Source organism: Apis florea, unplaced genomic scaffold (assembly GCF_048593485.1).
Source record: "Apis florea isolate Af1SG1 unplaced genomic scaffold, ASM4859348v1 contig_3493_pilon, whole genome shotgun sequence".
NCBI classification, from domain to species: Eukaryota; Metazoa; Arthropoda; class Insecta; order Hymenoptera; family Apidae; genus Apis; species Apis florea.
The window spans coordinates 534,646-555,612 of NW_028256772.1; positions in this window are offsets into that span (position 1 = coordinate 534,646).

Sequence of the window (20,967 nt, forward strand, 5' to 3'; positions counted from 1 at the left end):
GTTAAGGAAAATTTCATAAAAATATCCAGATAAATAATATGTGATTAACATATTGAATTACGTATTTAATATCGTTACTTTAATATCACGAAAATGTATATGACTTTGTTTTCGAATATCTTTAAAGAAATTGCTTGAAACATGCGTGTACATCATAGAATTTTAAATTTACTAAGTTTTTAAAAGAAGTGTCTCAAAAACGCTCGTGTATATTTTGAAACATTTTCTTTGTGAATAAATAGCGATCTAGAACCAGAAATCATTCACATATAAGCGTTGAATTCGTCAGTATTACATTTTGTAAATCCATAAATAAGATGAATGTCAATTATTTTATAATTATTATTTTCACTATCAAAATAATTTTGTTTCGCTGAATATAATTTATATATTAATTATTACATTCATCATATATTATGTATTACTCAAATTACATTGAAAAACCAATCTACACTAAAACATTTTTTGTTACAATATAAAAGCTTTTAAAACAAAATTATATTGGGTATATGTTTATGATTTATTTATTTTAGTGCATTATAATTAAGTTATATCTTATTTTTCACATGTTTAAATCTTTTATACATAAATGTATTTCATAGTATATATCATAAATCTCAATAATATGGTATAGTTTTTGACATGTTAATATCTTTTTATATCATAGGATATGAGAAGAAAAAAATGTAAAATGATGTAGTAGCTATAATAATATAATAATGTAAATTATTAAGATAGTTTATATGGATGAGAAAGAAAAAAATAAAGAGAAAATTTAAAAAAAAAACAGTTCATAGAGAAATTACATGGATTAAATTATGAATGAAGAGTTTATATGTTCATGTCTTTTAAGTTTTATTTATAATTCAAAATAAATATGATTATAATAAATCATATTATTATTTATAAGTATTTGTTTGAAACAATATCGCACAAACAAGCTTTCGATTTTGATTTTTATTATCTTTCGTAATCTCAAAGTTGAAGTTTAATAATATTATTTTAAAACTCAAAATGATTCAAAAACTCAATCTCTATAGTCTTAACATTAATTCCAAATAAATTCCAAACATACGTATAATGACATTGATAATTCTTATATAACTTTCAACCTTAAAATCATTATAGATTAGTAATCGAAATCATTATAGATTAATAACATGTAATTTTATCTTTCTTTTACGTAATATGTAATATTAATATATTTCTACATTTAGATACACAAGTATATAATCTAAAATTGTAATTTGTTAAATATTAATTAATTGATTGCATTGAGAATAGAAGACAGAACAAAACATTAATATAAAAGACACGACACAAATATTATAAAGATACTTAAAATAATGTTACATTTAAAATATTTGTCTAATATTATTATTCATTTTACATCAATTTTTGAATCGAACTCTTCTATGAATTTTATGCGAAGATTATGTCTACATTCCAACGTTTCATAAAATCAAAATTTTCGTAGGAGATCACATCCCCTCTTTCCCGTACGGCACGTAGTAAATCCCCTATTTTCTCTCTTTCCTTTCTCTCTCGTCAGATATCACTTGATCATTCCAAAGGATGAGATATGCCGACTGTGCAGCCGGGTCCATCGCCCGTATTAACGCCCACTGCAAATAGAGTCGGTTGTGAAAGAGAGGTTGCAACGTCAGTGCTGGCCGCGAATCACAATAGGGGCTGATCAGTCCCCGGCACCAGGGAACAGAGCGAGATACCGAGGGCCACAGGGGTAGAATATGGTGCGAGAAGTTGCCAGGGTTCGATGTATCAAGCCGAAAGTTTGATAGCCCCGAAGGCTTTGCTAGCCAACTTACTTCTATGGAACGTGACCCTGCCTCGGTATCCTATGGTCCGTCGAAAACCGCGTTTCCTCCCCCTGTATCTCCTCTCACGTCCGTTTGAGCACCCTCGAATAAGCTTCCCTCTATGACTCTACGTGATCGACTTCCTTTTCTCTCTCTTTTTTTTTCTTTTTCTCTCTTCAGATTGGAATTATTTTCATGCTCAAATGTACATATACAATCGCAAATTGTCCTGATCCGCTTCGTTGTTGACGGAAAATATTATCGCCATTTCGTTCAGAGGATACAAAATTTGATTTCTTTTCCTTTCATTGACTTGTGTATGTATTTTAGAATTGAGAACTCTTTATATATATATATATCTCTTTCTCTAGTAGAATCTGATGATGCGTTGATCAGTATGATAATACCTTAGTGATGAGATAGAGAAATTTTTAGAAATGAGATAAAGATATTTTTTGGTAAATGTAATCCATTGATCGCAATTGATAGTTCTTCTTTGGCGGTTCTATGTTTGACGCCTTCTGTTTTAATAAAATTGAAAGCTGTTTCTATATATCCTTTTTTAGTCGTATCGCAATATCATTTCGATGGAGATATTATTAAGAATTAAGCGAAAATATTTCATTTAGATTTCTTTATCGCGATTGATAGATATTTCTTAAATGTTTATTTTACAATTAGAGATATAATTTTTAGTATTTTTTAAGAATCCAACTTTATGTATATGCACATATACTTTCGTAATAAAAATTGAATAGATAAAGTAATAATAAGAAAAGTAAAGGTAAGAAAAAGATAGATTAATAGATTTTATTATTTGAAAATGCATTTTTCTTATATATTTTCGTGTGGTAAATTTGAATCTATAGCAATTACTTAAGGAAAATTTAAAAAATAAATATATAAAGAATATAATTTTTTATTATATTTATGAATATATTTCAAAGACAAAAAACAATTTAGAGAAAAAAAAATTTTTTTCAAATATTTTTATGCATATGTATTTTACTTTGATATTTTATATACTTTGATATTTTTAATTGCAATATATGTTTTTTTATATTTTATATATGTATATGTAAAAATTGGATACATAGCGTTGATTTTAAGAAACAGTGAGAATCGTAAGGTGTCTTCTTTTTATTCAGCTTTTATATCTCTTCTCGATATCGTAGATTAATAAAATTTGATATTTTTCCTTATTGGATTCCAACTTCGATATTATCATTGTGTGCTCTGAATAAGTTTGCTTTTCAAAACTTCCCTATGTATATATATATATATTTATAAAAGAAACAAACTTCGAGTTGAAAAATAATAAAAATAATTAATTCGTTGCAAATTTTCTTTATCATTATTTATTATAATCTGCATTGTTAAAATACACATATATTATTTATTATGCACCATTACGTTAACGCTTCTCCATTCAAATTTTAACACTAGTATATAATTGTAATGAGGATATGAATGATCATATTAGTATTTCAGTCATGAAATAGATATTTTAATTTTCAGTAGATATAATACTATTTCCTATACACTTAGATGAGAAAAATTCTAAAATCCCGAGAGTATTTCGTTTCACGACGTCATGAAGCGTTTCTGAAATGTCTTTTCCTTAATATAATTGCCAACAAGGGCTCCTTGCGTATTCATAATGCATAAAAACTCAGGCGGTTGGTCCATATAAAATATCTAAAAAACTATTCCCACGATGCTTTTTGTATTATAGTAGGACAAAGCACGTGCAAGATATCTCCTTACTGCCAATCTTCGAGTTTATTATCTCGATACTTTTTCTTATTTTAGAATTTTCGAAACAATTCTTTTATGGTATTCTTCTATCGTATTCTTCTATCGTATTCCTGATAAAATTCGTGTTTCTTTTATTGTTCTTAATCTTTCGTTTTTTAATTTTTAATTGATACATAATATTACAAATAAATTTTTCTTAAAAATAAATTCAATCAAAAGAACGTATTTTAAATACATATTTTACTATATTCATAGTTTCTTGATCTACATATATTTGGGTCAGCATATTTTCGATAAATATGTTTGTTTATCCATAAGTAGGTCAGAAATATTTGGATACTTGAGAATCGTATAATTCTTGATATAAGAATATTTTGTAGATATTTAAGTTAGATAGATATAGATATTTAAATTATGATTCTTTCATGTAAGAAATAGTTGAATATTGTTACAATATTAATTATACCAATATATGTTAATATTATTAATATTTAGGAATTTTGTAATCAATTTAAGAAAATTTATTGACAAGCGTTATAAATTACCTTTTAAATTATTAATAAAATAATCTGATTAAAATTTCTCAATATTTTCATCATCTATCTAATATATTTAATTTTGTTTCCAATATATAATAAAACAAACACAAACAAGTTTTCAAACTTAATGAATACATTATATAAATTTGCCATTCCAAAGAATATATCTGCATGAAATTACTTTAACAAATGATTATTTCAAGATTAAATCAGCTATGGAAGAAGTACTAACGAAAGTAAAAACAAATGTTATTATCTGTTTATAGAAATATAATAATAAGAAGAATGTTTATTTTCAATATAATTTTCAAAATATGTTAGATCTACTTTTCTCGAATTGTAATGATTAAAAAAATTAAATATAGAATTGGAATGAATATTTATAAGTTAAAGTGTAATTGTTTTTAAATTAAAACGATTGATTGCTGAGCAAAAATAAAGTTTAAGTTTTTCGTTGATGTTTAGATCCAAGTACCTATTTGAGTTTATTGTTTTAACATAATCTAACAAATAATTTAAAACTATATACGTCGTATTATAAAATCATTGATTATATTCAATTTCGAAGTTGAAGCAGCGCAAATTCGAAATATAGCCATTATTCATCATAAACGTAATTTCATTTCGGTTATTCGTGAAATAATTCACGCAATACGAGTAGTTGCTAGAAACTTTCTTGATTGAAGCGAATGAAGCAGAAAGCAAGAACAGAAAAAAATAAATTGATCAGAATAGAAGCATAAACGATTACTAATAAATTTATGCGATCCAGAATATGATCGCATAAAATATAATTTTGTTATTACGAATTGTTCGATACCTTTACAAATCCGCGATTTAAGATAATCCGTCGAAAGTATTAAAGAGCTCATCCATGATTTAGGAAGACTCATTGTTATCGAGTAGAAAATGCAAACTATAAATCACGTGTCTTTTTCTTGATTTTTATTTCTGATGGATAATAATAATTTATTATTATGTTCTGCGTAATTAATCAAAGATTGATCATTCTCTATAAAAGAAAATTAAATTCTTTATGATATAATACTTTCTAAAAATTATTTATTTGGAATAATTTTTCCAATATGAGATAATTTGAATATTTTGAGGCAATTAGAAAATAATTGCATTTTTTACTAGATATTTTATAATTTAATATATAATAATCATGTTTTGTAATTTATATAATAATAATGAAAAATGCTTTATATACTTGATATACTTTAAAAAATATATATGAATATAAAAATATATTTGGAAATATATTTCATAATGTGAAAACTTTTTCACTTGAAAATTTTGAAAATTAAAATATATAAATAATAATTAAAAATAATTTTTCATCTCATTCGGTTATGTTTTTATAATATATAAAAAGAAATGTTAATAAAATTTAAATTTATTGGTAAAAAATTGAATTAAAAATTGTTTTACCTATATTCTTTTAGCTATATTTTATTTAAAATATCTATATATTATAAATATATTTCTTTTCATATTATCTATTTGAATTGAAAATTAAACAAAAAAGATATAGATGACGATATATGACAATAGAAGATATAGATAACAATGTGTAATCGAAATATTTCATTCATTAAGTTATAATAATTTATAGAATCGTTCATCATTATATTTTAAAAAACCTTTTTAATTTAAAACAAATTTATAAATAAATATCTATATTGTCATATTATCAGATCTTTTTTTTCATCATTCATGATTTTTCTTCATTAATGTCATTTTTCATTTTTCTGTAATTATTTTCACTAATTAATAGAAGGAAAATAATGAAAAGAAAATGTGTGGTTCCATCTGAACAAATTTAAGAATGACTGTACATAGAATTGTATTGAATTGAAAACTGTATAGCAGAATGTTTTGTTATCTCATAATAAATTATTCATATACTTATTAATTGTAAATTTATTTTCAGAAAATAATTTTCTATTGGTTTATTCAGCAAAGAAAGAAAATTCATGAAAGCCCAGCTAAATAAATAACACTGTTTAAAGAAATAATGATTCATAACCTGTAGCGATCGATTAAAACATCGAAATTTCAAATGTTTTCTGCTGTTGTATTTTCTCTCAAAACAAAACTTCGCTTATTATGCAACTCAAACCAACGACAAAATATTCAATTTGCTACGTATGTATATTTAACACAAGGTCTTCTAGAAACTCAAGCACCGATCAGGGAGAGAGAGAGAGAGAGAGAGAGAGAGAGGGAGAGAGACTTATAAACCAGGACTATTCACTGTTTATTCCAGATTGAAACGCCATAGGGCACCAACCTTCTCCAGTCTTTGTCAATAATCAAATTGCTTGCAAATTCAATAATAAATAAATAATTTGACATATTCTTTAGAAAATATATTTATACTTATTTAATTATTTCATAAAATATTTTAAATTAAATATCGATAACAATAATCAAAAATAATCAAAAATATTTAATTTCAATTTGAATAGATATAGAGCAAATGCAGTAATTAAAATATTGTTGGTAATTTGAAATATCGAAATCTAATTAATATCTAAAAGTATCTGAAAGTTATTTATGTTATTTAATTTGTAATAAATAATTAAAATAAATGATTTTTAAATAAAATTTATATAAAAACTGTAATTTTAATATTTTTTGATTTGAAGAAGATTAAAATTTCAATTTATATAAATATTTTAGCAAGTTATTCAATTGTTGAAATCATAGTTGAAATAGCGTCAAAACTTTAAAATAAATCGTTTAATCTATTCATTTGCATTTTAATTTTATGATTTTATGTGAATTTTACAAATATTCCGAAAATATAAAATGTGACACGAAACGTTTTACATTTCAACACCATGTTATTAATTCAGAATACTGAAGATGAACATAAATTATTGGATAATTTGGAATTTTTTGAAATTATAGAGAAACTTTTTGAAAAAAGTAAGAAATACATTGACAATAAAAGAAGAGAAGAATGAGTGTAACGTTTTATATTTAAAATATGCATGCACTGTGAATATACTGATTACGATACTGGAATTATATATTTGTGATTATTATAAATTAAATATCCAATAATTATCTAATATTATAGTATTTATGTTATATTTTTATATTTGATTATATCATAAAAGATTGACTAATTAAATTTTTTTAATTTTATAAAATTAAACAATAATAAAACTTATATATAATAAATAGAAAATAATAAAGTTTTTATTTTATATCATTCTTTAAATAAATCAAAGTTTCAAATATTTAATTGTTTTTTTACTATTATTTAAAGTTTGAAATATAATAGTTTATTAGTTTTCAATTTGTAATTTTATTTCTTTCCAACATTTATTATAATTTTATTTTTTTTTCATCTTAAATAAATTGATATTTTAAATATGTTATATATTTTCTCTTCATTATCTAATGATTTTCAATGTGTTATCATCGCATCTTACTTGTACTGTTGACTGACTGTTGATACCTATCACTATAAACAATCATGATGACCAAACTATGTAAACCACCGCAATAGATACATATACGCTCCAATCTGCAATATCAACCATCGTCGCTAGGCGATTCTATACATCACCACGACTCTTATTACTATTAATTATTCATATAATTAGCATTATCTGCAATCTATATTATCAGATATAATGAAAGAATAGATAATATCAAAATGATATGAATTTGACCAATTTTTATGTTTTCGATTTTTTTAAATCAACATCACTTTTATAGATTTCTCATGTATCAAAGTTGCAAGCATTTAACTTGTCTTACATTTTCGATTCTTAATAATCTTATTATTCATTTAAATCCATTATTATCTATCGGAAAAATTTCTTGCAAAATCGAAATTTGGATCTATATATAATAGCTGGCTAAGATCTGCATATATCTCAAATCCAATTATTAATTGTAACGAATAAATATTGTATATAATAATGTAAATTAAGTTAATTTAAATAATAAATAACTACTATATATAATTATTTTTAAGAAAAATAAAAATATGGTTTTTGAATTTATCGCAGTATTGACATTACAAAAATGTTCGAAGTATATATTGACTGATTTCAAACGATGAATATGGTAAGAAAAAATATTTTTTACTAAGTTTTTGTCACCGGTATTTTTTAGAAGGTGTATATATATATATTTCAAATGCATCTTGTAACAGATGAAAAAAATCACAATAAGATTTATGACCTTCAGATAATATTACTATTTTTATCTTTGAACATTATAAAGATAATGAAATTTTTACACAGAAATAAAATTACTTAAGATGATATGAAAACTTATTTTTTTATCTTATTATCTTTAAATCTCTATCTTTTTTTATTATTTTTTATTATCTTAAGCACTTATTATATACATAAGATGTTCGTTTGAGAATTCGAATTCGTTTCTAAAAGCAAATAAATACAAAAACTAATATACAAGAATGTTAATTTATTTATTAAGTTATAATTAATTAAAGTTTGCGTTAGATGAAATAAAATAAAGATAAAAAACAAAGTTTTATTTTCGTCATTATCATTTCATTTTATTATCTCAAACAAACTAAATTGCTTGTATCTTAATAAATTCTCAAAATCTACTTTTTAAAAATATCTCATATTAACATAAGACTATATATATTATATTATAATACCAATATAAATAACAAATAAATAAACATAGTGTAAGAACTAATGACGTTAAATAACGTATTTATTTTAATCTAAAATTATTGGTCTCATGAGATATATTCAATATTATAAAAAATAAAATAAAATACAATAAAGAAGAATAATTAATATAATAAATAATATAATAAAATATAACAAAACAATATATGATACGGATAATTATTTGATAATTTTCACAATTTATTTTAATTGTGCTATATATTTTTTTTTCTTGCTAATATATTCAATTTAAAAAATCAAGATTGATATATATCATACGTATCCGTCTGTAGAAAAATAACATCATATTACATTACTTTCGACAATATTCAATTTTCTTAGCAAAATAGTTCTTCTAATTAAATTTTCAAAGTAATTCAAAATCAATAAGTAAAAAAATTCAAATTCAAGCATATCTTCAATTACAATTTAACGAATTATCTACTAATCTCTATAACGAAATTAAATCGAACATCATTCTATCCTGGTTACATATTTTTATGATACATTACATATCTTTCGCTAAATCTAATTATAATCGGATTTTCTAAAATCTGATTATGATTTAAACTTGGATACCAAATAACGATTTTGAAGAAAATCAAGCCGCGAAAATAATAGCAAAGCACCAATGTCGAGGACGGTTACAAGAGGATCCGCGTAGCTCAGAACGCGATTTAATGGCGGGAGATGGCGCCAATCCATCACGACATCGATGTTCGTTATCTAAAGACGTTGGCGAAGCCACGGTGGAAGGTATGCTTACGGAAAGGCTGAGGGAATTGGAAGCGGACGGAGGGGGGGATACGGATCGGGGGTCTTAGATTGGCTTTGCATAGTTTCGCGTGTCGGGAGTTGAGTTATAATTACCTTAGCGCCTGTAACAGGAGCACTGGTATAGCGATGGCTAACGCGACTACAGGATAATAAATTAATGCGGCACGTCGCGTAAATGTAATGCGAGCCTAACTACCTACTTTGCCTAAGAGCATGTCGTTGTAAACGATGATCCGCTGCAAAGGTGGAATTGCATCGACGGCGCGTGACAGTGGGTACGATTTTCATCCGTCTTCCAGTTCCTACGATTCATGTTTGCGATATCGTTCGATTCCACTTTGAAGTTTTACATGAAATTGATGACTAATAATACTTGAGAAATGTTTGAATACATATCTTATACAATATGTTAATACAACGTTTGTTAGAAAAGTGATATAATTCAAAATTTATATTTATTAAATTGTTGATATAAAAAATCATAATAATTAACAAAAAAAAATCATTAAGTTTGAATGAAATAAATTTTATTTTTGTGGGAACGTTTTATTTCAACTATCTTAAAAAGATTTCTGTTGAATAATATAGAAGAATGTCAAGGAGACAATTATATTAGCAAGGATTTCCCATAAATTTAAAATATTTGCAATAAATTTACAATAAAGCGTTTATTATGAAGCATGTTTGTATCTCAAAGATAACTTGATATGTAATAATTTGATATTCTTAATTAATTTTTTTTATATCTTACCATTTTTAAATATTTTTATTGATGTACTATAATTTTAAGATTTATATATATCTATACATTAATTTTTTAATATCATCTAAAAATATTATATGTAATTATTCTTTAAATAAAAAGAAAGGGACAAACATCAGTTTTAATAAATTATAAATGCATTCTTTACAATTATAATAATAATAATATAATTAAAATTTTAGTGAATTATAAAAAATTAATTAGAAAAATATAATTAACATTAAAAATTTTATTTTCTGTAAATTTTTATGTTTTCAAATTAATTATTCTTCAATTATTCTTCAAATTAATCGTAGCCTACATTACATTACATTATCTAAAGAATTCTAGTATATAAAAACGAAGTTTCCAGTTTCAATATCAAGCAGCAAAAAATTTTAATGCTCGTTACGTCTGGATCAGTGTCATTCTCACACCAAAGAGTCGACGATACGGAAAACGCGACGGAATTATAATTTACGAGAGGGGGGCAGATCTGTCCGAGACAGCTATAAACGCCTTGAGTATGACTTCTGATGTTTGGGAGCATTAACTTCCGCGTGAATCCGGGGCCAAGAGAGTGAATCGTTTAGCGATAACGCGGCAACGAATAACAAATTAGATATCACCGCAGGTTGGAAATCTTTCGCTAACGACTTCGTACAACTTCCCTCTTTCGAATTTGCATTTACATTCGTTGTACTCGCTCATAAACATAATAATACCACCGGTGAAAAGGGGATGTACAATTCAGGGTGGTGGTTTCTATTCGTGGCGAACGCTTAGATTCGTTTTGCAAAGAGAAAGAGAGAAGAAGAAGAGAGAGAGAGAGAATGAGAGTTTAAAGTTGAGAAGGCTCGTAAACATGCGTATAATTTATACGGACTCCTCCACGCACGGCATGTATTTATACGCTTCCGCGGACGCATTTGCATGCAAGCTTAGGGACATACACGTCTTTTACATTCACGAATATATAGGATAGAATAATAGCTCTGATCATCTTGAATATCTTTGTTATTTTTTTAAAGATAAGAAGAGTGAACAATTTTTCATACGAAAGTAAAAAAGTGTATGCCACAGTCAATCCGGAAATGATAAGAAATGTTTAAATTCGGTAATTTCGATGTTGTATCGATGTAAACAGCCATTTCAAATATTTATTAATATTTATTTATAGTTTATATAAATATATAAAGTAAGATTGTTGTTTAATCTTCTATTTATTATCGAACATGCGTTATCCCTTCGCGCTATATTTTTGTAATAAATTCGATATTTTTAAAAATAATAAAAATATTCAAAGTAATCAGAGTTATTACTCTTGTATATTTGGAATCGGATGTATGTGATTTTGAATCTGATTTTATCCGTTTTTCACAACAGATCGTGAGAGAGGTTGTATTTCTGGAGGGTAAATTGATTAGGAAAGTTCGTTCATCCGTAAAATGGAAATTGGAAAATTGATATTGATAAATTTAAAATTGTTTTCTTCGTTGAAAATATTTTAAGATATAAATTGTGGGAATTCAAGATTGACAAATTAAAGTAATAATTAGAACGTGAGTTATTTATCACTTTGATTATTTTAATTATATAATAATAATTTAATTATTATTATTTTAAATTAATTACGCTTTTCTTTCTTCTCTTGTTATCTAAGAGTATATTGATATAATTTTAAAGGATTTTTAAGTTCATAAAATTTAATGTTTTTATTATAAATTTTCAATGCCATGCCCAGTTCTATCAAATTCAAACATCAAGATGAATTCATTTAAATTTAAAACATTTAAAAACAAATATTTTTGTATTTTTATTAATAAAAATATTAATAGAAAAAAATAAATAATTTTTTTGGTAACTTTGAACAGTGCTAAAAATATATATGTATTTGAATATGTGTAAAAAAATAGATAATCAAATAATTATTCTTCATATTATTTTATCAAAACATTATTATATAATGAAAAATCCTTGAGTTTTAACATATATTGTAAATAAGATATATACTTATCTACTTATATAATATATACTTATATATATTACTTATATATAACTGAATAACTATATATCAAAACAAGTGAATTATAAATCTAAACAAAACTATTTGAGTAAAAAAGGGACTAGTAAAAAAGGGATGTAATCAAACAATAAGAGAAATGTTTTGTATTTTCTCGAAAAAATGAAGCAGCATGACGATTCTAATTAAAAACTCTTAAAGTACTTGATGATACGAGAAAGGTCTAAAGGGAAGGTTGAAAGAGTGTGTGTAGCTGAATAATTAAAGGGTTAAATAGGGAAGGAATAATGAGAACTGCCGTCTCATGGAAGTTTTTTTCTTTCAAGTTTACGTTCTTTGAGATATAAATCATTAATCATTCTCTGAATATTTTAGTTTGATGCCAAGTAAATACCTTGAAGAAATCCTTGATGCAATGAATTCTGGGTTACAAAAATATAAAACATTTATCAACATCTAATCTCAACAATTTTATATTGTGCGAAAATATTCTAAATATTTCAGCTATTTTAAACTTTTATCTTATTTTCTTCTATGTTTCAACAAATATATAATATCTTTTATATAAAATATTTTCAATAAACTTTGAAAATAAAATCTTACAATTTTAATATTAATAAAATGAAAAATAAATTTAGATTGAAGTATATAAGAAGAATAAACATTTTTATTGAATAACATATTTTAAAAAAAGAAAATGAATGTGAAATATTTTTATATCGAATTTAACAATTAATATTGTTACAGTGATTAATAAATTTATTTTTTCTTTCTTTTATTAATATTTTTATATAAATGATAAAAACGAATATAATATGGTAATTAATAATGATTAATTAATAATTACGAACGAATTTATAAATCATAATGTACTAACATAATATTTCAGAAAAAGGAAAAATAATAAATTTTAAATAAATTTTAAATATTTTACATCTATAATTTTAATAGATTTATTAATATTTAATTATTAATATTACATTTTATTATACTTAATTATTAATTTTAACACTTCACTACAATAGAAAATTTTATCTATCTATTTATTCAATTTTATACGTACAATTTTATACTTTTTTGTAAGTAATCGAATTCGAATCTTGTACTGAATTTGGATTCGCAAATATAAATATCGAGCTCAATTTCTAATATCCATCTACCGTAATAATCAGCATTGTCGAAATCTACTTTCCATTCGTCGTTTCAACCAACTACCTAGAAATTTCTTCCGTATATTCAGAAAAATTTTCCCAAGTTCAATCCCCTTATTCAAAACCCCCGAGTTTCGTTGAGAATTTGAAAGAAGCGTGAAATTTATGCCAACTCGTCGCTATCGATCACATACCTCGCAAAATCGCGATTCCGCGCGAGCGAACAGAGCTACGAACAGTGAAAACAGTTTCCCCAGTTTCCAGGACGTTGCACCTGCTGGCTTTTCTTTATCCCACCCGCGGTTGAGTACGCGATCTATGCGTGTGTTGTGCTCGCGAAACTCGTTCGATAAACGGCAGGAACTGAGGAAGAAAAGAAAGGAAATCGACAAAGATGTTTGCCTCTGACATAGGATCGAGTGAGCTTGAAAACGTAAAAATTATTAGAAATTATTAAATCTAATATGTTTCTCACGTATAGAATTATCGTCTTAAATTTCAGATTAATTAAGATTATTTGAAATCAAATGATCAACATTGAACTTAACCAATGTGAACGAATATCACTTACATATTTGACTTGAAACAATCTTTCAACATTTCTTTTTATAGATAAAATTTTTTTTAAATAAAAAAAATTTAATTTTCATTTATAATATATATAATCTTTTTTTAGTACTTATTTTATCTATTAATAAATTTTAATAAATATTTTTATCGCTTTATAAGAATTAAAATTTATTTATAAATTAATAAAGAGAAATTAAGTTTTGCTTTTTAATTATAATTTTAATTATATGCTACATTTTTCGTGTATTTAAAATACAAGTAAAACTTCTTAGTGATGTAGCTTATATAAACTTTATATGTTCTACAGTTTCATTTTAGTTTAAAAGAATAATTTGAAATATAGTTAAACCTCTGTTATCCTATAGAAGAAAAAAATTGTTTTTTATTCATTAAAAAGTTTTCTATAAAAAAATCATATAAAAATATCTCGCGTATAAAATTATTGCTTTTTCTAAAAACAAGATATTTTTCAGATGCACAAAAAATCGACGAATTTTTTATATGCACTTTTTATGTAAGCAATAAAGAGTTAAAAAATCGCGATTTTATTAGCAATATTTATTTATAATATTTGTTCATCGATTATAGTTTTAATGTTTATCAATAATATTTTTTTTGTTCTTTTTAGAAGAATCCGATTTCTTGTCAAATCAAAAACTAATTATTAAGAAATGTTAATGATTTTTCCCCAAGTTGAATCAAATCTTATTAATCATTATTGAAAACTTATAACATCACATTGTATAAAATATAAATACTTGAAAAGGTATTATAATAAATAACGAAAATAATAAAAGTATTACAATTTTAATAATTAAATTTAAAGATAAATTATAAACTAATTACAAACATTATAATTCAATAATGATAATAAGAAGTTAGAAGTATAATTGACTGTCCATTATTGTTACGTATTATGTTAAATGTATATTGTTATATTTTGACATTGCGTTTTTCAACAGTTTAACTAGATGGCGTTCTCAAATTTGTAAACGGCGTGTCTCTTCTGTATTGATGATATGCAGTATTGACGATATGCCACGGTCGCCGAAAATCCATTCTCGCGATTTGACTTGCAAAGCTCGGATTACTGGCCACAAGATGGCGGCTCTGTGACGTCGATGTAAGTCCTTTCCAAGATTATTTGGAGAAGAAACTTCCTGATGTCGTTAAGCCATGCCGCGTGACACGCGGTACTCTGTCAATTTCTAAGAAGCTATAACAGCTTTGCTTGATCTTAAATGTTAGTTACTTCTATACCATTTCACTCTAGTTAGAGACAATATCAGTATAGAAAGATAATATCATCAATTTTAGAATTTAGTCAGTGGAAGATTGGATACTTGATTGAAGATGAGAAATTTACCTAAATGATGAGTTTATAATATATATGATGAAAAGTCAATCTTCAAGTTATCAAGTCTTCGTCCAAAGTCAATGAATTCGAATTCATGATTTGATTAAATATAAATAATTCTTCCGGTTTATCTCTCTAAGAATTATAATATTTGACAATAAAGAAACATGTACAATCTAATTATTATTGTAGAAATTATATTAAAGAAATTTATGTACATTTTCTTATATGTATATATTTGATCTTTAGAATTTTATTTTTTGTTTTTATAATTTAAATCTCTTTCCATTAAAAACGTATATGTATTTTAAATAGAGTTAGTAGAACTGTCATGCAGCAAATAACAGAATTTATTTGTCAATAGAAATGAATTGCATGATTAATTAAAATATATTTTAAAATAAGAATCTTGCGAAAAAAAAAATATGTTACGAGAGGATCAAGCGTACGAGAAAAAAATAAACGATGGTGAACGATTCATTTATTAATCAATTATTATAAAAGTATTTCTCAATTCATATATTCCGAAAATTATATTAAAATATTATAAAAATATTTAATATTTTTTAATATTTATAAATAATTTTGAGAAATATGAATATTATAAACAAATCGATTGATATGACAATTGTAAACAAAAATGTGTTATTATATTATTTAAAATATATATGGATATATTAAAATTATAAATATTTTTGTAATATTTTCATAATTTTCTAATAAATAAAGAACTTTAACAAATGCAAAAATTTTTTTTTATATATAAAAATTGTCTTAATAATTACAATGTGTTGCAAAAAATCGAATTAATTTTAAACTAAAAAGAATGAGAAATATTTGTTTATAAAATAAACAATTAAATTGTTGATAAAATACAATTGAATTACCAGGATTTTTAAATCTTATTTAATCATTTTATATTTTCACATTATTTGATTAAACTAATGTATAAATCAAAAATAAATTAATATAAGTTACATTTTTTAAAAATTAACAAGAATCTCTCAATTTGTACATATCACTATTAGATGTAGTTGTTTTGAAATAGATATTTAAGAAAAATTGGAAAACACTAATTTAATAATGAAAAACATTTTGAAAACATTTAGACTTATAACACTTATTCATTATAATCATTTTATTATCATTCTTTTTGAAGAATATTAGTAAGAAAAATATTAGCAATTTTCCTTTAAACGATGTTTTAGTCGTTTCGGTGAAAAATTATATAATATATTTCAAAATTCCACGGATATCTACTCGGGCGTTGGAATTTGTTTATGACACTCTATTAGAAAATTGAGTTCCGGGTGTTCCGGCTGACAATAGGTAATCACGTACTTCGACGCGAGTTTCCATCGGACAGAAATTATCGTTAATCGATATTCGTAGGAGAAAGCACTTCATCTTACCGAGGCTCTCGCGGAACTTGCGAATTTCATCAGTGCGGCGAATCGACTCGTCTTAATTCCACAATTAACTCTCTGTACTCGATCGTAACTTCGATCCATCTTGTCCTGTGTACCATCTTGATAGCCGTGTCCATTGAACGCCGATAGTGTTGGACTAGCATCGAAAATAGGTATTTGTAATTGCCACTGGCGTCGAATGAGATTAGATCTCAAGGTCGATCAAATTTAATTTTGCCATATGTAATTTAATATTGGAAATTTATTAAAATGAGTTTTATCAATTATTTAAAAATTTTTTAAATATTTTTTATATTAATTTTGACAAAGTCAAAATGCTTATGTATGTATATAAAAATATTTATTGAATTAGAATATTTGAATGTATTTTTCTTTGAATTAAAATCATTTAAAACAAACATAAAATAAATTTTTATGCATGAATAGAAAAAATTTTTATTTTAATTCAATTTTTTTATTTACATATTTTATAAAAGATTCATAGAAAAAGAAATATAACTTTTATGTATAGATATTATATTTCGTTTATAGATAATTTTAATAGCATGGAAATATGAATAAATATTTGTTCAAATTAGTTTAATAAAAATGACATTTAATTTCAATAAAAATTTTTTGAAATAAGAATTTAAGATAATAATTTTACTAATTTTAAAGATAATAAATAAAGATAAATCATCTAATAAAGATATATAAATATAACAAGATAAACCGTACATAAAATTTCACAATCCACAATATTTCGTAATTTTATTTAAAAAATCATTTTCCAATTCTATAGTTAGAAAAAATAATATCATTAGGAAAATAACATTTGGAAATTAATGAGAAAAAGAAATCTAATTAATTATTATTTATGAAAAAAATATAAAAATCTCATTACAAAACAGAATAATAATGCAGCCAGTACAAGACTCATCGACTTTTTTAACAAGCTTATTTAAAGAAAACTGTTCAAATGTGTTCAGTTAAATCCACCATTTAAGCGTTTGCTATGCGACTAAATTACATTTTCCTTTCGTGGAACCTTCATTAACTGACCGTGGCCATCGCGAAGTTTCGTCGTTGCCTCGAGAATCGTCCTCTTATGCATGCCGGACATAATGAGCTGTGCCGTTCCGGCCAACCTCGAGACTATGAAGACTCTGAATATTATTCTAAGCACTTATGCAAGCTCGAGTGATCGCGTGCACTCGTGCGATCACGGGTACAAGATCATAAGTACAAGGTAACCATGGTATGTACCTATTAACGAAAAGTGTTTTTTAATATAATATCTTCTCTTTTAATAAATAATTATTCGTTTTTTTCTGTAAATATTATCAAGGAAGATTTTTAATCTCTTCAGGCAATAAAAATTACTTGAAGTAATTGACGTGGAAGTAAAAAAGAAGAATTAAATTAAAAATGAAATGATGATGCATGAGCAATATTACATGTATTCATAAAGCTTCTAGTTCGACGTATAAATCATGGTAGGCTAAATGATAATTTATATCCTACCACTTACCAAACTTTGAACTTATGAGCTATAGTTTGGGCAGTTATAACAGCCATAGACGACCTATTCAAACAGATTGGGAAACTTCCTTATGTTCCGATATCTTTTAAGTTTTAACTATGTTATTCAGAATAATTTAGATATATGAGGTAAGAGATGTAATATCACTTTAATTATTTTCGTTATTAATGGATATGTTAAAATTATTTTTGTGATAAATTATATAATTTCAAAGGATTTAATGACACTTTTGTATTATTTTTTTAATGTTCGATTCTCAAAGTTACATTCAATCTTTTTATATATAATTCTATTTTATCTTTATTCTATTTTATTTCTATTTTTATGCTTTATTCTTATCTCTATTCTATTTCTATTTTATCTCTATTATTTCTGTTAATTAGCAGATATCGCGTTAAACTCTGCGAAAATAAAAATAAATATCTTTTTTTATCTAATAAAATATTTTTAATGAATATAATTATAAATAATTATACATAAAAAAGAAATGAAAATATGAAAATTTAAATTATTTATTTTAAAGATTTATTTATTAAAAAAACAAACATAGAAAAGATTAAATATATCGTTTTGAAGGTCTTTCATGTTATTTCGTGATAAAAAAAGTTATTAACACAAAAAAAAAAATTAAAACAATTACGTTAAATAAATGAAATGATAATGTTTCATTATCGTGTAGTTCTAGAAAATATTGCGCTTTATCTTTACCGACCGAAACAATAATCCATCTTAGAGAATTCTTTATTTCTGTTCATTATTTTCTGGCTCCCTTGAACGTATTTCGTTTTCGTTCAAAGAAAACATCGATGTTTCCAGGAGTTTTATTTTAAAAATTTCTTTTTAAATTAAGAATTGTCAAATTTTTATTCTTAAAATGCTATTTATTGCATTCTCCTTTAGAAATTATTCATAAATTCCACGAACCATTATTATCTTTCGTATAGAATACTAATTAATATATCTTTGTCTTATTTTTTCAAATAAATCCTAATAATAATGAATTAAAAATAAATTAAATAAATTAAAAATTCTTTAAATAAATTTTAATCAATAATTTATTTATTTGAATTAAAAATCTAAGACTTTCATTTCTTTAATTTAATTAAAAAAATTTTTAATTTTGAAAACAATATTTCAAATTTGTGATACTCGATTAAATGTGGTTTTTTTTTGTAAAACTTGTCAAAAAATTTGAAAAGAAATAAAAAACTTAAAAAATGAAATAGTTTTACTTTTTATTAAATAAAAAATTATGTTTATACTATTTTTCTATAAAATATAGTAAATTTTTCTAACTAATATTAGATTTGTTTTTAAAAAATTGCTTGTCGTATAGAAAATGATCATGTTTTTCATGATGTATTATTTACTTGGCCTTACAAAAAGATTTTTAATAAAATATAATCTTACTTTACTTTTATAAATATAAAGAACAATATTTGGTATAATTAGTAAGGCACAGTATTCGGTAAAAAAGGAAAAACAATAATTGAATCACAATTATTTCTTGCATTTTAAAATTCATATATTTGATTTATAAATTTTTGTATTTTTAATAAGAGAAATATCTATCTACTAATAGGAAAAACGTCAAATTAAATAATACATTTAAAAATAAAAACAAAATAAATAAAAAAATATTTGTTTTAACATAAAAACTCTGAAAATGATGTTAAGAGACTTATCCGAGAAAAGTTACAAAGGTTCGATTAACGATCGGACAGTTTGGAAAAGTGGGGCCAAACTTATTATCGGCTTCGTACAGATTGTTTATAAACGGGCGCATATAATACCGTTAAAATACACACGCACTCAATCAGCGCGAAACGTGCAAATCGGTGATTTCGCACTCACGGATTATCAGGATCCAATGGGTTTCAGGATATTGCGGCGGAAACGCGTAAACGTATCGACGTTATCCCTCACTTCGATTCGCCTCGTTCGCCACCGAATAAACGGTGTGCCACAATTCCCATCAACCCTCTATCGCGCGCGTAGGACGTTCGTTCATCCGTGTCATTTCGTCTACTAAGTCTGCACGGGGGCTGATCGTCTATCGATCATCGATCGTCCCGATCCAAAATCCTCCTGTTGCCTCCAAACCGATCGAATGTTCCTTCTCCTCGTGTGGCAATATGTCGTGAATTTTTTACGGTTTCGCGAGAAACCTGTTCAAACTCTCGGACATTGCTCTATTATGCCATATTTTTGTATTCTTCCTTGTTGTAAAATAATTCGATTCTAACGAATTTATCTGTTATCGTAGTCGTGAGAAATATTAATTCATTTTAAAAATTTTTATATCTTATACTCGAGATATCTGATCTGTAATATTACATTTCTAAATAGTTATGATTAAAGTAATAACAAGTATATAATTAATAATAGTAGATATTAATTTTATCGAACATATTTGTCTTCTTTTTCTTTTAATTATAAAAATAAAAATTCTCAAAAGCCTTATTTTGAGAAAATTTTTATATGTGTAGATATATTTATAATAAGTATATATATTTATATTATATAATTATCTTATTATAGATTGTGAATGTAATATATTATATTTTAATACAAAATATATTTTTTGAAACTGTATGTTAATTAT